This window comes from Thermobia domestica, chromosome 3, assembly GCF_964235325.1.
Source record: "Thermobia domestica chromosome 3, izTheDome1.hap1.1, whole genome shotgun sequence".
Classification (NCBI taxonomy): Eukaryota; Metazoa; Arthropoda; class Insecta; order Zygentoma; family Lepismatidae; genus Thermobia; species Thermobia domestica.
The window spans coordinates 252,399,271-252,413,178 of NC_137456.1; the positions used below are offsets into that span (position 1 = coordinate 252,399,271).

General features: G+C 35.8%; 1 protein-coding gene across 3 annotated transcripts in view; it reads left to right on the plus strand.

Annotated features, from left to right (window-relative positions):
• The first annotated feature begins 606 nt into the window (after nucleotides 1-606).
• Nucleotides 607-13,908, plus strand: part of LOC145681019 (spondin-1) — a 541,475-nt gene continuing 528,173 nt past the window's right edge. For all 3 annotated transcript variants that reach the window (XM_081752306.1, XM_081752308.1, XM_081752307.1), the window contains exon 1: nucleotides 607-701. The gene's annotated coding sequence lies outside the window, so the exon portion shown is untranslated. The remainder of the gene's footprint in view (nucleotides 702-13,908) is intronic.

Here is a 13,908-nt window from a genome sequence, read left to right on the forward strand (position 1 = left end):
ATATATATATATATATATATATATATATATATATATATCGAGGACAGTTAAAAACACCCATATCCTTCAGTTGGTTTCGAACCCAGGATAAGAGCTCATTCGTGGCTAAGTGGTTAGCGTACGCGCCTTTGCCCCCCAAATCCGGGTTTGATTCCCAGCGGGAGCTCATGCGGTTCGGGTTCCATGTTTATCAGTAGGTACAAGTCTCATATAGCCTCGCTCTGAACGGTACGTTAAACTCAAAATCAACTCAACTCAACTCGAACCCAGGATAGGTTCACCTTATAATCATCAGAAGCCGCTCAACTACACTCAGCGTCACTGAGGCACTTGTCATTTCTTCCAAAGCTTTTCTTACTATACACTAAATGTTAATTATAAGTTTGATGCTTCTGACGTTCCTGACACTGATTTCTATTACATTATTTTTAATCCGTTTCATTTCACTCTAGGTGGGAAACTTTGCAAGTAAATAATGTCACAGAGAAATCATTTTCAGGCCGTACAGAAACTTCTGCCGACCGACACAGACAAGAGAGAGAGAGAACTCGAAACGCGCAACTTCTGTGATTTATTTTTCGCGCATGCTTATTGGTCACTGTTTTGGCGCGTTAACACGGGTGGCTTATCAGTCTGATTCGCGGCTCAGTGTGGTTACTGTATACCTGCTCCTCTGGCGGAAGCTTCGCGGGAGTTGTCAGGTGAGTACAAACAAGTCGCGAACAACGATTTCGATTTTTTTTGCAATTATTAACAAATTATCAGGTAAATCTTAGTTTCTACATATATTTTAAATAAAGTCACGAAAATCAGAGAGACAAGTAAAATCCAATTTGTGTACTTGTAAGCTAATGACTTACGTATATTTTTTTAAAAAAAATAATTATTTTTAATTTTCTTTTTAATATCGGAAACCTTGTTAATGGTTAGTTTGAATTTGATTGGATTACACCTATGTCCTTTTCTAGTAGCTAGATAATGTAAAACAAGGAGAGCTGAACTACTGTAGTGCGTCTAATATTCTCCTACCGGAAGTCGAACCCATGACCTCATTGCCCAAACACACACATACTGATTATTAGACTAGCGTGGAGTACTGTTAGTTTGAATTTTATCCCTATTCTGGAGCAACTATTGTTAAACACCACGTTATTGCAGAAGTAATTTCGACTCGAACGCTCTCTGCTCATCTAGTGGCACCTTAGTACACGTGGCTCCGGTGATTTGATTCCTGGTGGGAGACCACTAAACATAGGGTCTATCAATGCATTTTGGTGGTTCGGATCCCACCTTAAACTGGGACCACTTCTCGTATAGTCTCGGTGTTAAAAATGGACTCTAAGCTTCAATACATAAAGCAAACCAAACTTGAAGGCATGGTGGCTCAATATAGAGTTTTCACATCTGGTGCTAGGGTTACCTAGTTCGATCCCAGATCAAGTAAGTTTGTGGTGAACAACATCTTATCCATGGGTTTTCTCGTGATTCTCTCGTTTCCTCTCACATTATCTTCCTCCAATTCTTTAAAAATCATTCACTTCTATAAATCATCCGTCTCATATAGCCAACGCTAGAATAAGCACTATTCAAGTAATTTCTAAAATTTCACAAGTCGAAAGGAAACGTTACAATTCCTTCCCAGTAATCGAGATAATGGAACTGTACATCAATCATGAAGCCAGTATTCACAGATCATACATGTGGCTGCGGCGTGCAAACCCTCACAAAATGTTTGTTAATGCTTTTTTAAGAAGTGCTTTTTTATACCAAAGCTCTTTTTAGTCTGTCTGTCCGTGTGTTTGTCCGTCCGGGAGACAGAAAGAAACTCCCAAGAACTACTTGATGGATTACCGTAAATTTTGGACAGACTACAGAGGCCCAAAAGTTAGGAAACGAGTTCGTTCAGAGATGTTATTCGTCCACAAGAAGTGACAGAAATCAATCTTTTCTGGTTTTAGCGTTGATCCCTGAACAGCAAAAATGGTAATAGGTAGTGTAAAGTAGTTTCCTGCAGTCGATTAAACGTCCCATTAACAGATTTCATTTCTATCCTTAACTCTCTACTAAAACCGGAAGTGATGGAAATCTACTGCATTTTCCGGTTTCAACATTGATCAACATAGAGAAGAAACGATAATAGATAACTAAAACGATTTGTTTTGGAATCGACTTAACATTGTAAGAATAAGTACTGTCTTCTCTCTTAACTCTCTGTTGAAACAGGATGTTGTTGAAATCATTCATTTCCGGTTTTATTATTGATGGCTATAGAGTAAAAACTAATAGACAGTGAGAAGCGGTTTTCTGTAATCAATTAAACGTCTTACTTCTCCACTCAAATCTCTCGACTGAAACTAAAAGTGCTATAAATCTACTTACACTTCCGGTTTCAATTGTTTAATTAAGAAAAATATCACGCCATACTGATCAAATATCTTCACGAGTTGTAAACGAGACTCTGTTCTCCTTGCCGTAAGCGTCGGTAGGCCACCAATGGTCAACTAGCGACATTTCGCCAAAAATTGACGGCCCCGCAGCGATGATCCGCGGTGGCCCCACTTCCGTTTTGAAAATTATACCGCCAGGGGTCGAGACGGGATGAAATGCCAATGAAACACAAAAACATTCTCCCAAAATATTTGTGAGATAATTAAATCGCATATATGCGTGATTCGTTTACATCAAGGTGAGTCTTAAAAAACAAAGAAAAAAGTACTGCAGAATAAGCGCGAACCATTAACCTTATGATTACTAGCGGCTTGTTCTTCCGACCTCGACGCGGAGGCGATGAAGATAGCCTCTCTTGTAGAGGGATAAATCATTGAGTTCTTTTTAATTTGGCCAGTCAGAGTACTCCTTTAATCGTGTATATTCGTTAATAATAAAATGCGTTCACCATGTAATTGTATAACAAAATGTCGCACGTCTATTTATTTTATTTCAAAGATCTCCCGTATTCACTTTCTAATGATTTGCGTCAGTTGCCATCTAAATCCATACAATTATACGCACTCACCTCAGGATTTTTCACTTCATATTGTAAAGGCAGGGGTTACTCTTGACCCCTGGAGCTCACTTTAGGAACAATTCGTCGGAAAAAAATAATATATAATAATAACCGCATGCACATGACTGGCAATAGTTCGTGTTGGTATCTTTACGATTCTCCACATCGAATTGAAGAAGCGGGAACCAAAACGAAGTTCTCGCTGTTACGCGGTGGTAACTTCAACACCGCGACTCTAGATATCTGTTTCGACTCGATGAAACCCTGCTGCCAGTGGCATACTAATAGCAATCCTTCGACGCGTCGCTACATCGCTGATCGACATTTACCAGCAAGTGAGCCACTAGGTGTTGGCGACGTTTACAACATGGGGTGATTTTTTAATACTTCTAAAACTCAATACAATGAGCGCGTGAGAATATTATTGTGAGGTGGGTGGATTTTAGTTACATTTGTGCACACACATATGGAAATTTCTGGCGATACCTATGCCCTAAATGTTCAATATTGTTCACAAAGTCGTCTTTGAACGTAATTTTCGAAATATTTCAAAATCTAAGATTATTTTCATATTTTTATTGAACATACAAATGTTATGCTATTGAATATAATGATTGTGAACATTATAGATATAGAAAGATTTTCGAAAACTTGTCCTTCAAAATATATAACGTTATAATTCAATTCATGTGGTATCACTACTCAAGGGCTAAACATATCAAAATCATTAATTATGGTCAGCGGCGCAAATCTGTCTTGAACATTGGGGGAAAGGGTAAGATCGTTCCCATATTTATGAAGTTGAAAAACAATGCTGTTGAGGGTCAGGAAGCAGAGTTGTCATCAACATTGGGAGGCTTATTCTGGAAAACATCAATTTCATCTCACTTTCCTTTGTAACAATCGGACACAAATCGTCACATTTCTCCCCAAAAATCACATTTCAAATCGAATTATTGGGGGGGGGGGAGTCCCCCAACTCCAAGATTGGAGGAGACATGTCTCCCTCATCCCCCCGGGATTTGCACCAGTTATTATGGCGATCGTAGTGTTTTGTAATTAAATGCTAGTTAGCTGGGCGGTAAAACTGATAATGTTTTGAAATACGTATGATATTATGAAAAATGCGAAAAATATGATCAGAAATAACAAGAACCCTTAAGTCAATTATGCTGCTATAGATATTTGTCACTTGTAGACATTTCACATTATGTCGATAAGAGATAGGATTTTCACTATAACTATAAAAAATTAAAAAAAAAAATAATTATGAAATAATGACACTTCGTATGAAAGTGCTGTTTTAGTTTCTTGAACGATTAAAGAAAATATCCGGGACGGCCGGCAATATAGTTGTAATTTCAGGTTACCCAGCGTTACAATAAATTGAAAAGTTATTAGCAACAAATTACTATACATTATTTTGTGTATTATTCCATAGAAACAACGTAAACATTTCAGGGAAAATTTATTCATTTGTTTTTTCATTAGATAGTTTTCTTTTCGATAGCGCCATGTAGAGTAGGATGCACTCGCGTGGCAGTTACCTGGTTACTGCACGGGTGCACCTCCTGTAGGCCTATAACTCGACGCACATTTACCAGAAGGAAGGACATCCGAGCAGTGATGCTAGTTTGAGGGAAATTTTCCGCGGCGTAGGGAGATTTAGCAAAGAATTTTTTATAGACTGGAAAATGTGGGGTTTTACGAAAATGAGGTAAAATATGGGGAAATTGAGCTTTTTAATACATGTTACTAAGAATTGCATCAGTATGAAGAAAGACGATGACATTGTGGCATTCTTTCCAGCATCCCACACACAAAGTGACAAACTTTATTTTAATCCCCACAAGCATTCCTCGAACTGGCTTGAGGATGTTATTATACAAGATAATATTGGAGTAATAACAGATCAAAAGCACAAATGTATATTGTGGAGATATGGGCACAGTATAATAATTTATAGATACGCAATAATACTCTCTTTAAACAATATATATATATATATATATATATATATATATATATATATATATATATATATATATATATATATATATATATATATATATATATATATATATATATATATATATATATACAGGGTGTTAATGAACTATACCGACAAACTGTAAAATTCATATATAATTGACATTACTTTCAATATTATTGAGGACTCGTTAGTCTTCTTCCCATCCATAGAGAATTTGGTTGCTATCGATGAAGTATATACATGAGAGATCCCATACATGCTGCTAATTGTGACAAAAATCCCTTTTATCTCCCTTTAAAAAATTTCAAAAAATCCCACAAAATGGGATTTATCCCATGGATTGGCATCACTGGTTTGGTGAATGTATATTTTAGTATCAGTTTTGTCTTAACAGGTAGAATGGTTATTGTACATCATCAAGTGTGAAATTTTAAGAAAAAGTTTTTCTCAATTTTCAAAAGAATTACGCATGGGGTTTTACACTAACGCAAAATCTGTTAATTGGTACGTACTGTATGTTTGTACAGGTTCCTGTGAAATGTTGATAATATTGTATGATTTTAATAATTCCTCGTTAAACGTTGATAATATTGTATAATTTTAATAATTCCCCGTTAAACGTTGATAATATTGTATAATTTTTAATAATACCCCGTTAAAGGTTGATAATATTGTATAATTTTAATAATTCTCACTTAAACGTTGATAGTATTGTATAATTGTAATAATTCCCCGTTAAACTTTGATAATATTGTATAATTTTAATAATTCTCCGTTAAACGTTGATAATACTATATAATTTTAATAAGACACTCCGCGCATCCAAAGCCTGACACTGTTTCCTGGCTTCAGCCTTTACAGAATACGGTAAGTAGAAAACAAGCTTAATTTACCAATTTTGGCATAACAATAACTTTATATCTTATTAATATGTCATTAACTTAGATATTATGAATAAAAATTGGAAAGAACAGTGTTTGTAAATATGATATAAAAATGAAACGAAATGAAATTTCCAGTTTTACGTCCCACGTTTGTGCCCTTTAGGCTAAAGGAGATGTATGATTAACAAAATTGAATGATAATGAAATAAACGTTGGCGTGATAATGTGGGAGGAAACAGGAGAACCTCGTCAAATCCCACGAATGCAATGTAGTCCATCACAAGCCTGCGATACCATAACCTAACTAGGGTCCTTCATGTCAAGACTATGTGTTCTTAAGTATCAAAATATGACATATAGTGAAAAGTGTTGTTGTATATTTAACTGTTATCATACATTAAATTGCGGTAAACATGTACAGGTATTCAAGATAACGCCGCTGATTTAGTTATAGAAAGGTGTATTTTGTGTAACTATAATAAGAATTTCTACCATCTCCTACAAAGATGAAATCAAAGAAAAAGAATCCTGACAGCAGCTGCCACTGCAAGCTGTAACTAAAGAGTGAACTCGCACTGAATATCAAGTTTATTGTAATTGAAAATTTTATTGATTTTTTAAGTAAATTAGGTCAAATACATACATTAAATTAACAAATCAAAATCAGAGCTAACTTTGTTTGCTTTTTAAAGTGCTGTTAAATATAAGCATATATATATATATATATATATATATATATATATATATATATATATATTGCAGTTACATGTACAGGCTGACATACAAAATGAAACAATTATTTAAATTAAATTGTTATTAGTAAGAATATTGCGATAATGAAACCGAAAAAAAAAAAACACTGTGAAGAAATGTTAAAATGCAGAACATGTTCAATATGACCACCATTTTTATTTTAAACTCATTTTCAAAACAATATTAATGTTATTAATTACCCGACGGCACGTGTTTTCCGTAATTTCTTTCTATGTTTGAACAATAAGCCTTTAGATCTCCATTAAACTTTGGAAATGTACCCGAAAATATATTTTACCTGATGCATCTTGTCACTTTGGTTTAGATCTGGACTATGAGGTGCGAAGATTGTCCGTTATGAAACTGGTCTGAAAACTTACCTGAAATGACCAGCATGTTAGAAATCTTGTCTCCGGCCAAGTAAGTTTGTGGTGGACAACATTGTGTCCGAGAATGTTCTTGGGATACTCCCAATTCCTTTCAATTTTTCATTCCATTAATTCTTCCATCATCATTCACTTGCTTTAATCATCGTCTCCCTTAGCCTAAAGGCATAATAGTGGGGCGTTAAATATTTATTTTTCTTGTGTAAGAAATTCAACACAATGTTTGTAGTATATGGTCTTGCCCCAAGGTGTATGTATCACTGGGTGTTGATGGACAAGGCATTAGGAAGCAGCTGTGGAACGAAGTTATTGCGTAGCATGGTCAAGTACCGCTTATTCTTTACCATTATTTCGAAGAAAGGTCCAATCAGTCCATGGTTGGAAGCTGCGACCCACACCGTAATCCTCGAAGATAATGCTGCTTTTCGTAAAGAAATCGTGGAATTTCGTTAGCCTAGCATTGCATAATTTGTATATTAGCCATACCATTCGAATGGAACTAAGCTTCATCAGAAAACGAAACGTTGATAAGAGTTTGTTGCTTACTTTCGTCCAACGTATGAACATTAATTAATCTCCTGCCTGTGGTCATACATGAGTTCGTGAGCAACGGTGATCACATATGGGTACATTTTGAGGCCCGTTTTCAGAATCCGTTGAACAGAACTTCAGGATAATCCCAGTAGCACTGTTATTTTTTAAAAATTTTTTCCGGACGGACTTTTAAGTACCGTATTTTCCCCCAACAGACGAAGGATATTTGATGTTTTTCAAAAATTCGAATAAAATAGTTGGTTTAAGTTACTTTTATTTTAAAATGCTTTATGAAACTACTAAGCTTACTTTTTCAAAATATATATAACTTGTCATACTTGCAATAACTTGCTGTAACATTTGTTTTTTTTTTTTCGTTAACGCTTTTTTGAGAAAGGAAAAAATACATAATTGTAATAGTACTTATTGTATAGTTATTAACAATAAACAATTGTATAACCAGTTGGGGGAAATATCTTAAAAATTTAATATATTGTTCACTGTTTATGAGATAATTACCACAACGGAATCTTCATGAAAAGTCCCAAAATCTAATCACCTAAATTCCTTGATTGTATTTTCAACAGTATAAACATGAACATTACATGTAGTCCAGTCAAATTAGACAAAAAAAAAAAAAAAAAAAACCCTAAAAATCATAAGAAGCTGAAAATTTGCAGATACCTTTGGGAAGGTACATATAACAACATACTAAAAGTCCGGAAAAATCCGGTGAAGGGTTTCGCCGCCATATTGGAAAATGGCCGCCAAAGTGTGGCTTTTCAAGATAATAACTGGTTCTCACTTTAATAGCTATATCTCACATTGTATTTGCACTATTGATGTTATTTTCACTCCATTAGGATTAAAAGAGGACTACGCTTACAGACTATGCATCACACTTACCAGTTTACTTCACATGTGGGAAGTAACGGAGGGATTTAGTTTCAAAAATCCCCACAATTTACCTTCTTTCAATTAGTTTTCTTGTATATTAGCCCAGAAAAAATCATAACAACCTGAAATTTTGCACATACCTTTGCCAAAGTGTGTATAACAATATACTAAAAATCACGAAAAATACGATGAAGGGTTTGGCCGCCATACTGGAAAATGGCCGCCAAAGTATAACTGGTTCTTACTTTAATAGCCATAACTCATGTAGTATTTGCACTATTGATGTTATTTTTACTTCATTCGAATAACAGAGGACTACGCTTACTGTCCATATATCACACTTATTAGTTTACTTCACATGCGGGAAGTAACGGAGGATTTGCTTTTAAAAGTCCCCATAATTTTCCTTTTTGCAAATAGTTTCCTTATATATTAACCCAGAAAAAAGTCACAACAAGGTGAAATTTTGCATATACCTTTGAGAAGGTGTATATAACAACATACTGAAAGACATGAAAAATCCGATGAAGGATTAGACCGCGATACTGGAAAATGGCCGCCAAAGTGTTCAAGATAGGACTGCGCTTAAGATAATAACTGGTTCTCACTTTAATAGCTGTAACTCGTGTAGTATTGGCAGTATTGGTGTTATTTTTACTTCATTCGAATAATAAAGGACTACGCTACTATCCCTATATCACATTTAGCAGGTTACTTCACATGCGGGAAGTAACGGAGGGATTTGCTTTTAAAAATCCCCAAAATTTCCCTTTTTGCAAAGAGTTTCCTTATATATTAACCCAGACAAGTCACAACAAGCTGAAATTTTGCATATACCTTTGAGAAGGTGTACATAACAACATACTAAAAGACCTGAAATATCTGTGACGAGGTTGGACGCTTTATTGGAAAATGACCGCTAAATAGTATTTTTAAAGGTAATAACTGGTTCTCACTTTGATAGCTATAACTCATGTAATATTGACCCTATTAATGTTATTTTTACTTCATTCGAATGACAAAGGATTAGGATTACAAACCATGCATCACACTTACCAGTTTATTCCACACTCGGGAAATAACGTACGAATTTCTTTTTAAAAATTATCAAAATTTTCCTTCTTAAGATTAGTTTTCTTCTACATTGAAAAAGAAAATCATAACAAGCTGAAATTTTGCACATACCTTTGGGACGCCTTATTAGAAAATGGCCGCTTAATAGTGGTTTTTAAAGGTTATAACTGGTTCTCCCTTTAATAGCTATAAGTCACGTTGTATTTGCACTATTGATGTTACTCTTACTTCATTCGAATAACAAAAGACTACGCTTTCAGACACTTACCAGTCTATTACACACGGGGTAAGTAACTAGGTATTTTTTCAATATCTCCAAACTTTCCCTTCTTCCTATTACTTTTTCTTAATCAATTGACAATCTCGTCGTAGCAATTAAACTTACATTAAATACGTATATCATAATACACACAATATAACATCCAAGTTTCATTGAAATCATAGTGATAGAATCGGAATAACAAATAAGTTGAGTACTACTCCTTGACTATGTATAAAGCGAATAAGGCGTTCCGTCAAGTTACATTCCCCAACAGTTATGTTTACTTCTTCAAGGCTAGTTTTCACATCTCAATCGAACTCCCTTGCAAATCTGACGAACAAATCTAGACTTATTAAAACACTTTGTAAGCATTTCATAGCTGCAGGCACCAGTGTTCTTCAAGCCTTTGGAAATGAAGATACCCAGATTGTGTGTACAACAATAGAACTCTCTCTCAAATAGTCACATCCAGTAACAATTATTGAGGAAGATATTGATCTACTTGAACTTTTGGCCCCATTAGCAAGTGAGGAACTATAAAAATAACCAAGAAAGTTGTCTCGTATTTTGTGAAGTTTTGTGTTCAATTTATTCTCATACCGTGAGTTGAAAGCAAATGAAGACGAGGTGAAGGTCAATGGTTGGTGTGGGTATATCCTGGTTGTGTCAGTTCAATTACACCTTGAACTTGCGTAAGGACAGGGTGAACACGGGACCTCCATAAAGCGCCATAAGGGCGTGTATGCTATACGAGTTCGAACTGGGGTCAAACGCCGCTGCAGTGAGGTGGAAAATATGCCAAGCCCTTGGTGAGTTTATCGTGACTACGCGGACAGTGCAGCGGTGGTTTTACAAGTTTAAGGACGAAACACTCGAAGACGCACCACGTGCCACATGTACAAAATGAAGATCTTCAGGCAGCAACTGAGACAAACAGTGGCTAGAAATGAGACTACAAATCAGTGTGAGGAGCTAGGACTACAATTCAGTGTGAGTCGAGAAACCATTCGACAGCTCCGCCGTCAATTTGGGATGCACTAGAAGTTGAGTCCGTTTACCCACATAATTTGACTCTAGGCCAGAAGGCAACGCGAGCAGACACCTGTGGTATTTGTTTTGTTGTCTCGTCTGAGGCAGGAGACACTTCTAGACAGGGTGTTGATATGTGATGAGAAGTGGGTCCTGTACGAAGCTCCACGGCGCCGTCATCATTGGTTAGCATTCCTTTACTGGTTCCAAAACAGCCAAAACCAGCCTGCATCAGAAGAATGTCTTTCTGTGTGTTTGGTGGACTGCTCGCAGCATTGTGCATCGGGAACTGCCACCAGCTGGTCAGAGGATCAGCGCAACTGTGTAATGTCAGCAGTTGAGCCGTATTAAAAAAAAAAACTCAAAACTCTGGAGCCAACACTTCTGAATTGCAAAGAGGTCATCCTGTTACAGGACACGCTAAGCCTCATGTGGTTAGGATGACGCGGGACACTATTCTATGCCTTGAATGGGAAACATTATTGCATTCACCATACTCCCCGGACATTGCAACGTCCGATTATCACCTGTTCCATTCCTTGGACAATCACCTTAGAGGATTCCAGTTCAAATCCCTAGCAGAGATACAAAATGCATTTGATATTTTCATCGCTTCTAGACCCACCAAGTTCTACCACGATAGAATTCATGGCTTTCAGAACATTGGCAGAAAGTTGTCGATGCTGATGGGAACTATTTTTGATCTTCGAGGTACGTCTTAGGTGACATATCAATGTTCGAAGATGGTGGGCAAAGAAGCGACAGAACTCTCTTAGTTACCTTTATAGATATTACATCAATTAAATCTGGCAGGGGGAAAGTCCCTTCTAAAGTCTTCAGCTCAAGAAAATTACAAGAAAATCTGGGAATTATGAAGACATTTAATATTTTTATATGCTGTCACAGGTGCGATACATCATTAGAGCGTTCACCTCTGGTGCTTGGGGTCCCGGGTTCGATCCCAGCCCCGGCCAAGTGAACTTTGTGTTGGACAAACACCGGATGTATGGATTTCCTCGAGGTTCTCCCACTTTCTTCATTCCACCATTTTATTCATTACTCATCATCACCATTCCTAACCGGCATAACCGTGGGACGTAAAACTCAAAGATTTCATTTTTTCATTTCTTGAGATACAACATCCGTGAGTTAGGCAACCCAACTAACGCCTGCTTCAAGATTAATTACGTCTGGTAGAGCAGCTAGAACAACAGCATAAAGATGCCTCCACCTGTTAAGAGAGCAAATCGTAAAGAGTCTTTTTGTGCAGGAATAAGGCTAAACGCTGGCTGACGAAATGACAAAAGGGAGTCTTTGCCTACTTGTACTCACAGTACACAGCACAGTACCAGAAAAAATATACGGACACCAGATGCGCCGATGAGACTTAAATAATCTTATAATTAAATCAAATCATGGATTATATAATCATTTCAAATTAATTTACTTCAAATGATTATACATATATGCGTATCAAATTATATACGGATAGATTAGTTTATTTTCTACTATAACTACAATATTCATACTTCTGATGTGTAATAAAATGAAAAATACTCAATTTGTTACAAGTTAGTATGGGGGGGGGGGCGTTAGTACTCCACGGTCTTACAAGTTAGAGTGCAGACGGCTTTCTTCACAGGGGACTTCATACTAGCAAAATGACGTCAAATGTCTGTCTGCGACTTTAATACGTACTGTGTGAATACGTAACGTGTTTAGCAAAAAATACGACCCGTAAAGGTCATTTTAGAGCCTAGTATGAGTCATAAATGTGTCTGAAACGATATTGTTTCCAAGCAATTATTCCGAACGTCTTCCACTATTACCCCTACTCCTAGAAATAGTAATATTTTGTTCGCCATTTTCAACACATTCTATATATCCTTACAACCAAGATTTGTAAATAGGAACTATTTTTTATATTGGTATGTGCATTTTGTTAAAATATGTATCATGGTGAAGACAAATCTTTCTTAATTTCTGTTTAGGTATCCGAAGTTTCGATATTAATATTGTCCAGGAACTGACACCTTCTCTCTCCCCTCTCGTTTCCTTTCGGACACTAATTCCTCGAAAGTATCTCTTATCCTTTTTTCTTTTCCTATCAATTTCAGTATGCTTAATTACATTGCAATAAGATGTAATATTGAGGTCTTAAGTTTTCAGTAATAATAATAATAATAATAATAATAATAATAATAATAATAATAATAATAATGCTCTTAAAATGTTTAAAGTTGTTGCCCTAAAATTAGGCTAAACTTAGAGATAAGTCAGGATTTCGAAAGGGTGTCTGGACCTCCAGGACACACCTCTTCAACTACCAAAGTTTTGAACCAAAGCGTTCCACTAAAGTTTCATGTAGAAAAGTATTCTACTCTACGTTTTGAGGAAAATAACTCTAATAAAAATATCTGAATATCACTGAACAGTAAGGCATATAATAAACTAACTTTTAGGATATGCAGAAGTAATTATAAAAACTTTGCTACAAAAATACCTAAACAGACCATAATAAATTCAATGAGCTCCGAAATACAAAGTAACAAAATAGCGTATAAGATTCAGTCTACAAAGCAATTGTTACTTAAAGAATAGACATACACTATTTCGAAAATCGAGATAAAACGAGAAATATTTACGATACTTTTCGTCTTGTCTCGATTTCCATCTCCAAAGCGAGACGATAATTTGAGTTAGCCTTGTCCGTCTTGAATTAAAATGTTAACTCTCGTCTCAATTTTGTTTGTTTTGTTTCAGAAACGAGATGAGAAATTCCTCTTCTCGTGAGTAACACTAAACAAAACCGAAATAGTCTTGCCAAATGTTGCATTTCTGGTTGTAATGTTACGCCCTGAGCGATCATAAGCTCCTAACTTCTAATCTTCTATGAGATAATAATAATTATTATTAGTTTATTATTATTATTATTACTATTATTATTCCTGAAGATTTGATAGTTCAAGTACTGAAACATCCGAGTATTCAAATATCTGAAGATAATAAAACTTGTGTCATCGCCGACCAATCGACACGAAAAATTCTAAAGTAAAAAAAAGTACTGGTCGCTCGTGAATCCGATTCGA